This window comes from Carcharhinus amblyrhynchos, chromosome 5, assembly GCF_965287045.1.
Source record: "Carcharhinus amblyrhynchos chromosome 5, sCarAmb.v2.hapA, whole genome shotgun sequence".
NCBI lineage: Eukaryota > Metazoa > Chordata > Chondrichthyes > Carcharhiniformes > Carcharhinidae > Carcharhinus > Carcharhinus amblyrhynchos.
Window position 1 is genome coordinate 101,680,901 of NC_137328.1, and position 12,726 is coordinate 101,693,626.

Here is a 12,726-nt window from a genome sequence, read left to right on the forward strand (position 1 = left end):
CTGCAGGGTTCAAGGATTCTATCAATTGTCTGACATGTTCTGCTGAGTTTCATGCCTATTGAAGTTAAATCAGACAGTTGTTCCTGATAATGCACAGCAGAAAACCTCACCTCACAAAAAAGGTAAAAGGACATTTTGCATCTTCTAATCTCCCAGCACAGATAGCCCTTATTTCAGCACGTTGCAAAAGAATTGCAAACTGGGCATCCAAATGTGGAACTTTTGTTTTCCCACCCAAGTGGATTCTGATTCCCAACTCAACTCTCGCAGTGTCTTTCACAGTGGGGACACGGAGGGACAAAGCACTGTCAAGAGGTTGTCGGAATTTAATTAACTCAGGGTGAATTCACATCAAACAGGCCACCACCCACCTTCCTCCACTGAACATTATCAGCATAACCCTCTGTTCCCTTCTCCTTCATACGCATACCTAGCTTGCCTTTAAATGCATCTATGCCATTCACTTCAATGTAGGAGCAAGTTTCACATTCTAACTACTCTCTGGCTGAAATGTTCTGGCCTTTCCTACTGATGGGATCTTCTGGTCTTGCCTGACACCCCTCCCCCTCCCTCCCCAGAGGTTGTGAACAATGGGAAAACTCATTGACAGCAGCAAGACTGGAAGTTCCAGCTGCCAGCCAACGGCAGCCAACTTCACCGCTGCAATGCATGCTGTGGGGGACATGGAAAATCCCAGTCCTTTGTTTGAAGAGACTTCTCATAAATTTGTTGCTAATCCCTGGGGGTGGGGGAGAGAAAAGTCATCAAAACTAACGTCTCAAATTTGAAAGCCAGGGCAAAGGTTTATTCAAGTGGGTACGCTCCAACATTCAATAAGCCAACAGAACCAAAGGGAATTAAGTGCTTCACATTGTTAGTCATATCTGAACAATTCTAACCCTGTCACTCTTCAAATTATATCAAACTTCCTCAGCAATATAAAAATGCAATGAACATATCCGCCTCTTAACTGTTCATCAAAACTGAAAGTAGCCAGCTGCTGAGAGGCATAACCTCTCTTGACTGTAATGTAGTCTGACCCCGCCGACCTCCAGCGTTCCAAATCAAAGTGACTGACCACGCAGTTCCGCTCATGTTATGAAGCACTAAAATTCAGTATTGACTATATTAATGCTTCAGCAGAGCTAGGGGGGGTTGAATATCCTGGTTTGCTTTTGGAATCCGGGCGAGAAATTGGACCTTATTTCATCCGTAAAATGGGCAGCAACCTAACTTCAAAAAACCAGTGTGATTGGTTTGCGTGGGTGGGTGGGGAAGGCATCAACTGCTCCAAGGAGGCGGGGTACAATATTAAATATTGCAACGTACTTCCAGCCTCGTTCTTATTTGAAACCCAGCAAAGACTGACAGATCCTGGGTGTGTGTGCCTTTCCAGCCATCAGGTAAATTCAGTGGGTCTCCCAAAAAAATTCTCAGGCTGGAATCTTACCACCACAGGATGGGCAATAGATGCTGGTCCAGTCAGTGATGATGTGGAGATGCCGGTGTTGGACTGGGGCAAAACTCACAAGTTTACTATCAAATAAATCGGTTGGACTTAAACCTGGTGTTGTCAGATTTCTTACTGTGTCCAGTCAGTGACGCCCAAGTCCCACAAATGAATGAAAAGAAATTTGGGCCGGAATTTTACATCTCACCCATCCCGGAATCAGGACAGGCGAGGCTCACAGAACGGCATTCTCTATTGGCCTCGGGTGGGATCCTACAAGCCTCAGGTGAGTGAGGCAGTAAAATCCCAATGATGGGGTTTTCAGTAATCTACATTGTTAGTAGTTGGTTTACTGCATAACAACAAAAGAAAAATGTTCCATTATTAATAAAGCAGGAATTCACTTATGGATTATGTTGCTTTTGTTCACACTCAGGTTTTTCAATTAAACTTTTCCAGGCTGAGTTTTATCAGGAGGATGAAAAGGTCTACATCACGCACTAAAGCCAAATGGGACAGATAAAATACCTTTGCAAATTTCTGACATATAGGTCATGCTAGGTTCAGGGATGAAAGCACACAGCATGCCTGGAAGCTGTCGGCAGAGGGCATGACTTGGAGCTGTCGGGCTAAAGACAAGGTGCCAGCTGTTGGAATAACAAAAGAATGCTATCTGTCAAATTGACAAGTGTCTGCAAGCTGTCAGGATCATTCAAAAGGTGCCCATGAGGTACAAATGCAACTTTCATATTAGCTCAACAGGCAGCAGTGAGTATCTTGACCTGAGTTAATGACGCTGGTTAAACAGGGGTCAGCAATGGCCTCTCAAATCAAAGCAAAATGCTGCAATCCTAAAATAAAAATGGAAAATGCTGGAAAAACTCAACGGGTATGGCAGTATCAGTGGAGAGAAACGGAGTTTCAGATCAAAATGATCATTCAACAGAACGGAGGAAAGGTAGAAATGTACAGAATTACTTGTTGGAAAGGGGTGGAGGACTTGGAGCAGAATAGATTACCAGGGATAGGCCAGGGCAAAGGAGATATGGACAAATGCATCATGGCCAAAGACAGAGTTTCTGTGGTCCCCGTTGTGATTAGAAGCTGCTAATATGTTTTGTAAGGAGGATGGCCAGCCAGAAACCATGTCTAAAATCTCTTCTTAAATAGTCTTTCCTCTACTAGTCTCATCCCCATTCTGGGAGTGGTAGTTTCATTCACCAGCTTTGACACTTTCATAAGTCCATAGGCCATGCAGCCCTTCTAAGCTGTTCTGCCATTCAATTAGAGTAAGGCTGGTCTGTCTGCCTTTGTCTGTAACCATGAAAACCCATAGTCAACAAAAACATTTCAAATTTTCAAAAGATGCATCATCTCAGTGAAGTTTTGGGGGTAAAACGTTTCAGATTTCCAATATCCTTCATGTGAAGAAATCTTTTCTCACAGCACTCATGAACAGCTGTTCAAAAGGGACAGTGTAGAGTGTTTCCATCAGTGAGAGTCTCCAGCTGTACAAAGAGCCCAAGGTGTTCTTGGCTGGACTTCTGAGAGGGTTCAATGTACATCCTAGGCAATCTAGCTGCTACGTTATTCCAACAACATTGAAATAGCTGGCTGCCAGAAAACAGGATGGCATTTGTATTAAGTTAGAAGGAGAAAACCGCCAAAAGAATGGGAATCAGCTCCACTCACTGTCGAACAAAAGTTCCAAGCTGCATTTGACACGTTAAAAGCTAAACCCAAGAAAATCTTTGAAAATATTTCAATTCCAAGATTATTGGCAGGGTGATACAAAGGCAACATGTAATGGAGGCCATGACTACCAGGAACTAACCGCTCACCATTGGTGAACTGCTGGTAACACATTGGGGTAAATGTTCCAGTCTGCACGCCACCGGGCTTGGTGCAAGGGGACGGGAAATTTGATGGACTATTCGAAGACCGGTTGACCTCTGGAGGGAATTCCCAGCCTCAGGGCAGATGCGACCGGAAAATCGCACCAATTGGGTGATTGTTTATCGGAGAGTTGCAACGAGAATCTTTCATAGAGAATGATTCATAGAATCCTACAGTGCAGAAGGAGGCCATTTGGCCCATCTAGTCCATACTGACTGCAATCCCTCCCAGGCCCTATCCCCATAACCTCATGTATTTACCCTGCTGGTCTGACTGACACTAAGGGGAATTTACCAAGGCTAATCAACCTAACCCACACATCTTTGGACTGTGGGGGGAAATCCACGCAGACACAGGAAGAACATGTAAACTCCACACAGACAGTGACCCAAGGCTGGAATTGAACCTGGGTCTCTGGAGCTGTGAAGCAGCAGTGCTAACCACTGTGCCACTCTAAAAATGGTGTGTTGGAAGCAATCTAGAGGAATAAACAAGAAATCCTAATTTCAACAGGTCAGTAATTACTCAAAGCTTACAGTCAGCATCAGAGTTTGGTCAAAGTTAAAATGCTATTCCATTTCAGTCTACAATGATTAAAGTGTCTGAGCTAATGAAGTTGATTCTGTAGCAAAAGCTGAGTCTTAAAGGCCTCTGCACTGTGAACAGTATTTTTTGAAGTATTCACATGATATTAAATAAAAATAAAATTATCTGCAAACAAAATGTATTAAACATTTAATTTTTGGTAGTGTTTTAAATTCACAAGTACTGAATGTGTATGCATTAACACACTCATCCTAGCACCCAATGGCAATGTACCAGCAACGACTCCAGCACTTAATAACAATGTAATAAAGCTTATTCTGATGTCATTGAAGATACACAAAGAATATCAATATCTTAACAAAACGTTGACTGCCAGGAGCCTGTGCTGCATAAAAACACACACAGATGCGTGCACACGCTTTCTCTGACAGATCAATGAGAAAACATCACTGAAGACATTTATGTGGATGCCTGTGAACTGGAGTGCCATGCCCAGTGCCAATACTACTACGTCAAACACGAAGCTAACTCAGGAGGGAATAAGAGGAAGCGCCATGTAAAGTGCAGAGAACAATATTTAGGATTTTTAAGAATAATGCATTGTTTCTAGTTATGAACCAAAGGTCAGAAACAATACATGGCATACCAAAAAAAAATCACATTCTTAAAAAGCACAATAGTTTGTCAAAGATTTTCACACATTGCTTTAAATTCCATTCTGGGGAGTGTAGACTGGAGATGAATGAAATCATCGCCACCCTTGTTTTGCTCTTGTTAGGAACAAAACCTTTTTAACAGGCACTAATCACATTGCTGATTGTGCATAATCGTAGAAGGAAAAGTGCTCATCACATCTGTCTGCACAAAGGTAGCCATTGGCATTCAAAACAATTAATGTTGGGTAACGTATTGCAATGTGTTAGGTTACTGTGGAATGCTTCTTTCTTTCTCTGCCTTGCTCATTATTATTGCTGCAGATTGTGCCGAGTGTAGCCGGAAAGCCAGATACATATTCATCAGAATTGAGCAGTCAGACTCTGGGGTTACATTCAGCATGGTCTGAGTGTGCGTGCTCACTTTTACTTTTTCATAACAAAAACAGAAAATGTCATACAAGCTCAGCAAGTCTGGCAGCATCCATGGAGAGAGAAGCCATGCCTGAAGAAGAGTCATCCAGACTCAAAACGTTTAATCTGATTCCCTCTCCACAGGTGCTGCCAGACGTGCTAAGTTTTTTTCCAGCATTTTGTTTTTATTATAAACGTCCAGCGTCCGCAGTATTTTGTGGATAGATGTGGTTACAGATCAGAGCATCTCTTTAAGGCTGAGAATGCAATAGCCACCTCAAAGTTAAAAAACTGCATTCAGGAAGCATAGGAATGACCCACAGGACAGTGAGAATGAAAGACGCCCTAGCCCAAAAATTGTCCAAACCATGGGTTCATTGACAAGAAAGGTGTTTTTGTTGGTGATGCATTTCATGCTGTGTCCCAGAGCACTTAAGGAAATGGTCCTGGAAATAGCGGATGCATTGATGGTCATCTTCCAAGGTTCCACAGGCTCTGGAACAGTTTCTACAGATTGGAGGGTAACTAATGAACCCCACAATTGAAAAAGGGAGGTAGAGAGAAAATACTCACTAACTATACCCCTCCATGCCTGCCATGCCCCCTTATATCCCCCATGACCCCTCCATATGCCTTCCATTAATTACCCTCTTACCTCTTCGCACTCCCATGCCCCTCGTTTTGTCTAATACTATTTCTCCAGTGATGGTATTTAATTCTTGCCCATATTCTTTAGTATTAGTGGGACATTTGAAGTATATTCCACTGTAAAGACTGATGCAAATTATCTGTGTACCTCCTCTGCCATTTCCTTGTTCCCCATAACCATCCCCTCAGATTCATTTTCTAAGGGGCCTATGATCACTTTGACCTCTCTCTTCCTTTTTATATGTCAGTATCTATGGACGCAACAAGAGCCCAGGTCTCGATCTCAAGACATTTATTTCTGGAAAAAAGGTCAGTGTCTATAAACAAATGTTTTTTTCAATATAAAGCTAATAAACGAGTATAAGCACAAGAAAACATGCGCATAACAGTTCCTGAGCTTCATTTTGAGTGAGAAACAATGGGTTCAATTTTCACTTCCATAAAAGTAGATTAAATTCCTACTGGAATTTGCCTCAACAGCTAATTAGTTTGGAATTATTGATTTCAGATTCACCGCTGACAAACTCAGAGGCTAAGAAAATCCTGAAATATTTTGTCATAGCTGGTCATGGATTCCACAGGTCCGCACTAATTAGATTTTATTGCTGTCAGGTACATCTGTTGGAGGATTTGTGCAGAGAAATGCTCTTGACGACATGGTAATAGCTTTCTGGGCTAAATCATTTTGTGAAATATTGGGGCACTGAGCGGCTAAAGCGTTTCCTGTACTTATTGACCTTTCCACAGACAATTACTCGAAACATGCACTGCTATCAATCTAGTTTTATTGGAGTTAGTGGTTGGCCTGGTGATGATAGTATTAACTGGACATCGTACCTTTCTCTTTCAGCTGCAGATCCACATTGCAAAAGAGGATTGAGAGGATTTTATAGCTAAACCTAGCTTGATAAAGAGAGATATCTGGCCATCGTTGTAAGGTTAGCGATGTCAGCAGGTTACACTCTTGTTACATCTAGATTGAAACACAAGAGATGTATTCTTGTTGAGGGCTTTTGAGCGGAAGCGACATTTGGAAAATAATTCCCAACCAAGTTCTTTGAGTATGGAGGTCGGATGCCCTCATTAGAAAAACAAAATTTCAGTCAGACCAGTTAGCTCACAGTATTACAATCATCGGGGTGGAGCAGGGTTGGGGGGATGGCTGCTGATGAGGAATCCATGCATTCTGCTTTGGTGACATCTGTCACACATTTTAGGGTGTGGCGTGTCTGACCAGAGTTCACCTATTAGTTCAGATGTACCATATATTTACCCTGAAAATTAGAGTACATGACAGGCATTGTAAATTGTGTTATCTTTACAAACTTGGAATTGTTGAGGTGAATGAATATTGTGAATTACATGATTTACTGAGGTTTGTATTGAAATCTTTCCAGCCCATTTGGCTCAGTGTAATATTGGAGAGGAATTTTGGGCCTCCCCATAGCATGTTTCTCATGGCAGGAGGTGGCAAACCGCTCGTTGGTGGCAGGATTTTTTGATCCTGCTGCTGTCAATGGGATTTCACATTGGGATATCCATGGCAGGGTTGTGCCATTGGTGGGAATAAAAGATTCTTCCAGTGTGAACAGCTGAAAAATTCTGGCCATAGCTTTTTCTTGTTTAGTGAACATTTTATTCTTTGGGTTAAAAGAACACGAGCTGAAGATGTTCAATAACTGTTCTCTATGCTTTCTAAAAAATAACCAAGTTAGGATCTAGCAAACCAGGTTTCACTCAAGGATCTGACTTCCCCAGTATTAACATCGATAAGTGAAGGGATTAAGGGTTATGGGGAGAGGGCGGGAATGTGGAACTGAGCCACGGCAGATCAGCCATGATCTTATTGAATGGCAGGGCAGGCTCGAAGGGCTAGATGGCCTACTCCTGCTCCTATTTCTTATGTTCTTATGTTCTCAACTGCAAACCCGAAGACAAAAGGGGGAAACTAAATCAAATTCATTTTTAAACAATAGAGGTTGGTGAAGTGATGGCAGGTGGGGATACATAGCTATGGTAACAGTAGATGTACTACATTTTGCTTTAGTGGGCAGATTTTTTTCCCATAAAGTGGCAAAGTATTGGGTTTTGATTGAAAATTGACCTGTTTCTCCCCAGTGAAACAGGCAGGTTTTCTCTCCAGATCTTGTGTTACTTTGTCAGTAAAAGGAGGGGGACACATTTTGGGCCATTGTTTCTGAGGGGCAGGGCCTAAAGACACGAGGTGGGTGCGCCATTTTTAAAATGGTGTCGCTATTTCAAATTAAAGTTCCCCTGTCATCACCAGCATTGGGCATCAGAACCGCCTCCTCCCCCCACCCTCATAATGCAGGCATTCCCCTACATTGGACTTTAATATCCCCAACAGTTGAACAAATGCTCTTTTCTCCACTGAAGACTAGCCTCTTGGTCACAGGAGGGTCGCTGGCTCGTATGGGGCTGTATCTTCATGCAAAGGTGGGAAGAAGAGCAAAGGAGAAGCCAAAATATACTGTTAATAATGAATAATTTTTTTTGATGTTTGAGACTGGGACCTGAATAGCAGTGGTTACGCGAAGCCTTCCACTCACTTCCTTTATCCACTCCTCTGCTCCTTCCTCTCCTTAGCAGACAATGGCATCCTCCCACAGATCAATGAGTCCATCCATGATTGCGTTTGTCAACAGCCTGCGTGGGATAGACAAGAAGTGTGCCACTTAGAAAATATCGCTGGTACATACAGCCATCTGAACAATTAGGACAGAGACATCATTTAGCAAGCAACATTCTACATCAACTGGTTTGCAATTAATATTCATACCCACGCAGCACCCCAGTGAATCAAAGCTGATATCCTCTTTCACAACACACGCAACAATGCACAAACATTCAACTTATTATCTCGATCAGAAGCAAGCACTGACTGAATAGCATTGTATGATGGGGCCAGTCTCAAGTGATAGGCTTTCGTTGACATGGCAACACCTGGTAAATATATATTAAGCACCTTCTGCTGCCACAATGCTAGTCATGGAACCTAATGGCCCAACAGAAACGGACAAATTACTGCCAATTTAGATGTATTTTGGTAAATTTATGTGGTTGTATATTCACAACCCAGTGCACAGCTTGTCAATGAATCGGAGGGAGATCAGCTAATTCCAGAATGCCAAAACTTGTCATGACAACCTCAATCGCCAACAATATAGTCAGATTAACAGATAGTTTAGTTTAATTTAACTTATTTATTGGTGTCACAAGTAGGTTTACATTCACACCGCAATGAAAATCCCCTAGTCGCCACACTCCGGCCCCACTTCAGGTACAGAGGGAGAATTTAGCATGGCCAATGCAACCAACCAGCACATCTTTCAGACTGTGGGAGGAAACCAGAGTACCTGGAGGAATCCCTTGCAGACACGGGGAGAACGTGCAAACTCTGCACAGACAGTGACCCAAAACAGGAATTGAGCACGGGTCCCTGGCGCTATGAGACAGCAGCGTTAATCACTGTGCCACCGTGCCCCCACATCAATTTGCCAAAATTAACACTGGCTCGGTGCAGATTATAGATTAACTGACTGTAAGGGTGAGGTCTTCAAAACAAGTTTCTTTTATTTAAAGGAAAGGATCTTTGCATGGTAGAGTAAGTTACAATAGATACTCAACATTTGTTATGAATTATGTCACAATTTTTCTTTAAAATCCAACTTTGCATTTTTGATAGAAAAATTTGCATAAATTTTTCTACCAAAAGGCTCTTTTTTCTTTTCAAATAACAATGGACATCAGCCAGCTCCAGTGCACTGCTGTGTAACGGGGGAATGAGCAGATTCTAATCTTATTATCTAGCTAGAATGCTCAAAAGAACAAAGAAAGGCCAAAGAGCTTCAGATTTACCACAGATCCTTTGGGTGCCCGTCCCCATCTGTCGTTGCGCAGCTTGGCGTGAGTAAGGCATGTTCACACACTCCCACTCCGAGAGGTCCAGGGCCCCACCACATCAGTGGCAGCTTTCTCTCCACAGAGAGTGGAGTGAATGTCAATGTGCGATGTGGGGGAGGGGAGGGGAGGGGAATTCTCTGACAGCACAAGGACACACACAACGCAGTCAATAACACCCAGTGTACTCACAGCAATTAACAATTCTCTTCGCATTAGGGTTTTTTTTCACTCAGATGGACCAGGTCTACCTTTTAAATTAGGTAATATCCTCATTTGTGCTTTTTTCCTGAAGAACTTTTTGTCAACTCAACACCTTCCAACCTATTAACCTCAACAGCTTCTGCACCATGCCCACTGAATGAAAACACTGAAGGAATTATTGGTTGTTCTGCTGATGAGCTGTCAATTTTCTTCTGTTAACATTTAGGTGCGGCCTTGGCTTTACAGTGAGCAGCCACCGTAAAGTTGTGCAAGAGTCAAAAACAAGGCTCTGGATTTTCCACTCTTGCTCATGACAGGGGGCTTTGGAAAATATTGCTGGAAGCACAGAGTCACATTTTACATCATGTGAAAGTGTGACGCAATTGCCCCCCTCCCTCCATCAGTGAAAGGCTGTGTTTCCCAGTGTTCAACCCGGTTGGACGGGTTCATGGATGAGAGGGGTGTGGAGGGATATGGTCCAAGTGCAGGTCAGTGGGACTAGGCAAAAAATGGTTCGGCGCAGACAAGGAGGGCCAAAGGGCCTGTTTCTGAGCTGTAATTTTCTATGGTTTTCAACATTGGCAACATCCTTATAATAAATCCACATCCCATTATCAAGTCTGTATTTTGGGATCATTTCTCCCCCCCCCCTGCCAATATCAAAAAATCCATCCATGGCAGCATGATGGCAGAACAGCGCACGTCACAACTGGTCACTGAGGGCGCGCACCTGGCGAACAGACCACTCAGGGGAGCTCTGGTGAGTTCAGCACGTATGGGGGCGGAGAGTCATGCCCGGGTACTGCCCAAGCACTACCCTGGTGCCACTCAGGCACTACTCGACAGTACCCAGGCAGTGCCAACTTAATTCCCAGGTAATGCCAGTTCGATGCCTTCAAAAATGGTGCCACCTGATCATCAAGTCTCTGAGCTAATGGCAATAGAGATGAAGTAGTACGTGGGGCACAACGCTAATGGGGTAAATGACCTGTTTCTGTGCTTTAGGTTCTACATAAGGTTGTGAATCTTGTGCTTTAAAGAGTGATTCTACTCCAGTTAACATTATATACTCTAATTAGGCAAATGCTAGAACAGTGAAATCTCCCTGCCGGCCAGTCTATGCAGAGACTGATGTGTGCGTGTACACACGTACAGAAAAGGCCAGGCAATAAAACCAGATGAACAAATGCCACAGAGGTTGGCAACAGGCGGAACAGGGTGGATCTGAAGCAATCGAGGATTGCTAAATCCAGTTTCAGAGATTAGGGCTGGCACAACCTTCAGATCTGATCCGCCAACATCTCACCACAACCCCAATTTCAGAGAAGTATGGTTAAAGCAACAGTACCGGGAGTGTACTCGTTACTCACAGCTTCACGCAACTGCAAAAGCAGCTGGCTGGAAGTGTCATTTTATTAAAATAAAAACTGTGGACTTTCCCATGCTGGAATCTCAGGAAATATGCCAGCAGCTGGCAAACACTGAATAACACATTTCTCTAGAACTGCATTGCCAGTACACCCACCCTGCATCAAACGCACATGAATTTCTGCATCGGCCCAACTGGCAATGAGATCCACTGCTGGCATTGCCTGTTTGAGAGCATTTGCTGTTTATCAGAGCAGCTTGCACTCTGTGTGAGCATCTAGATTCACAACTCCCACATACAATGCACACCATATATTCTAGTCAGTCTATCATATCCATAACATTATTTTCAGAAGCACCAAAGGAGCAGTGTAGAAAATCCCCTGGAGTGTACTGAGAGGCATGCAGATAGAACCTTCCACACCAGCGGGGTACAGTGTTTAAAGAACATTGCATATACTATTCACAGGAAAAACACAGCAGTGTGTGGTGGACGTTCTCCAACCTTTTTTGTGAGGCCACATTAAAACGTTGCCACAACCTCTCGCACCCACAAACTACAGGTGTGAGCGTGCATACGGAATTATTTTTAGACTATGCAGAGAGGAATATTTAATGAGTTGAGTGAGAGAACAGTTCAGCCAGACAGAGGAGTGGTGATGGATGGGGATTGTTCAGGCCTGTTTGGGGAAGAAGCAATGAGCGTTGAAGCCACCCAGGCGGGGAATGGAGGTGTAGAGGGACTGGACATCCATGGTGAAGAGGAGGCAGAGGTTTGGTGGGGAAGTGGAAGTCATTGATATGGCGTAGGGCATCCAACAAATCATGGATGTAGATGGGAAGGGACTGAGCAAGAGAAGGGAATGGACTCAAAAATAGGAGGAAATGAGTTCAATGGTTCAGCAACAGGCTGACACAATGGGAATACTGAGGTAGTCCTGTTTGTGGATTTTGGGAAGGAGATAGAAGCAAGCAGTCTGGGGTTGGGAGACCATAAGACTGGAAGCTGTGGAGGAAAGATTTCTGGAGGAGACGGGGTCATTGATAGTCCTGGAAAAAATGTCTTGATGTTCGGTGATGGGGTCACAGTCCAGGGGGAGATAGGAGAATAGTTAATGGTTAAGAACTGATTGCATAGACTTGTTTTGAAGAAAAACTTTAAAGTCTTGTGCTAAATTGGCTCAATCATAGTGATCAGACCTAGAAGGTTGTATATGTTCAAATCATGATACTCCTGCTCCTTGTTCATATACTCGCAGGTGATGGGCTCGGAGGAGAGGAGGGAAAAGTGTGTGTGTGTGGGGGGGCCTTTTCCCTCTGCATTGCTGGGATCCTGCACTGTCTGGGGAAGACAGGGGGGCTACAGAGAGAGTGTGACAGGAGCGTGGACAGGTACTTAAACATGGCATTGGGATCTTTGAACCCGACAGTTGAGGTGGGGCAGACAAAATCAGCTACTGGCCCACAAGGAGGGGAACTCCCCTACACATAATTAATGAGGTTCCGAGTGCAGAATCTGGTGTGGGATCTCCCAGCCTGGTCAGTGGAACAGTCCCCACCAGAACCACTCGCCAGTGCACTTAGTCTCGAACTGGGAGAATTCACCCAATGTCCTGGCCAACATTC

At 43.7% G+C, this 12,726-nt stretch overlaps 1 protein-coding gene across 3 annotated transcripts in view; it reads right to left on the reverse strand.

Annotated features, from left to right (window-relative positions):
- LOC145343241 (LHFPL tetraspan subfamily member 2 protein-like) overlaps positions 1-12,726 on the reverse strand; it is a 170,400-nt gene that overhangs the window by 125,144 nt on the left and 32,530 nt on the right. For 2 of the 3 annotated variants that reach the window (XR_013886692.1, XM_080189339.1), the window contains exon 2: positions 8,178-8,274. The gene's annotated coding sequence lies outside the window, so the exon portion shown is untranslated. Of the gene's footprint in view, positions 1-6,444; positions 6,534-8,177; positions 8,275-12,726 lie in introns of those variants that run through there. The other variant, XM_080189340.1, reaches the window with a different exon arrangement.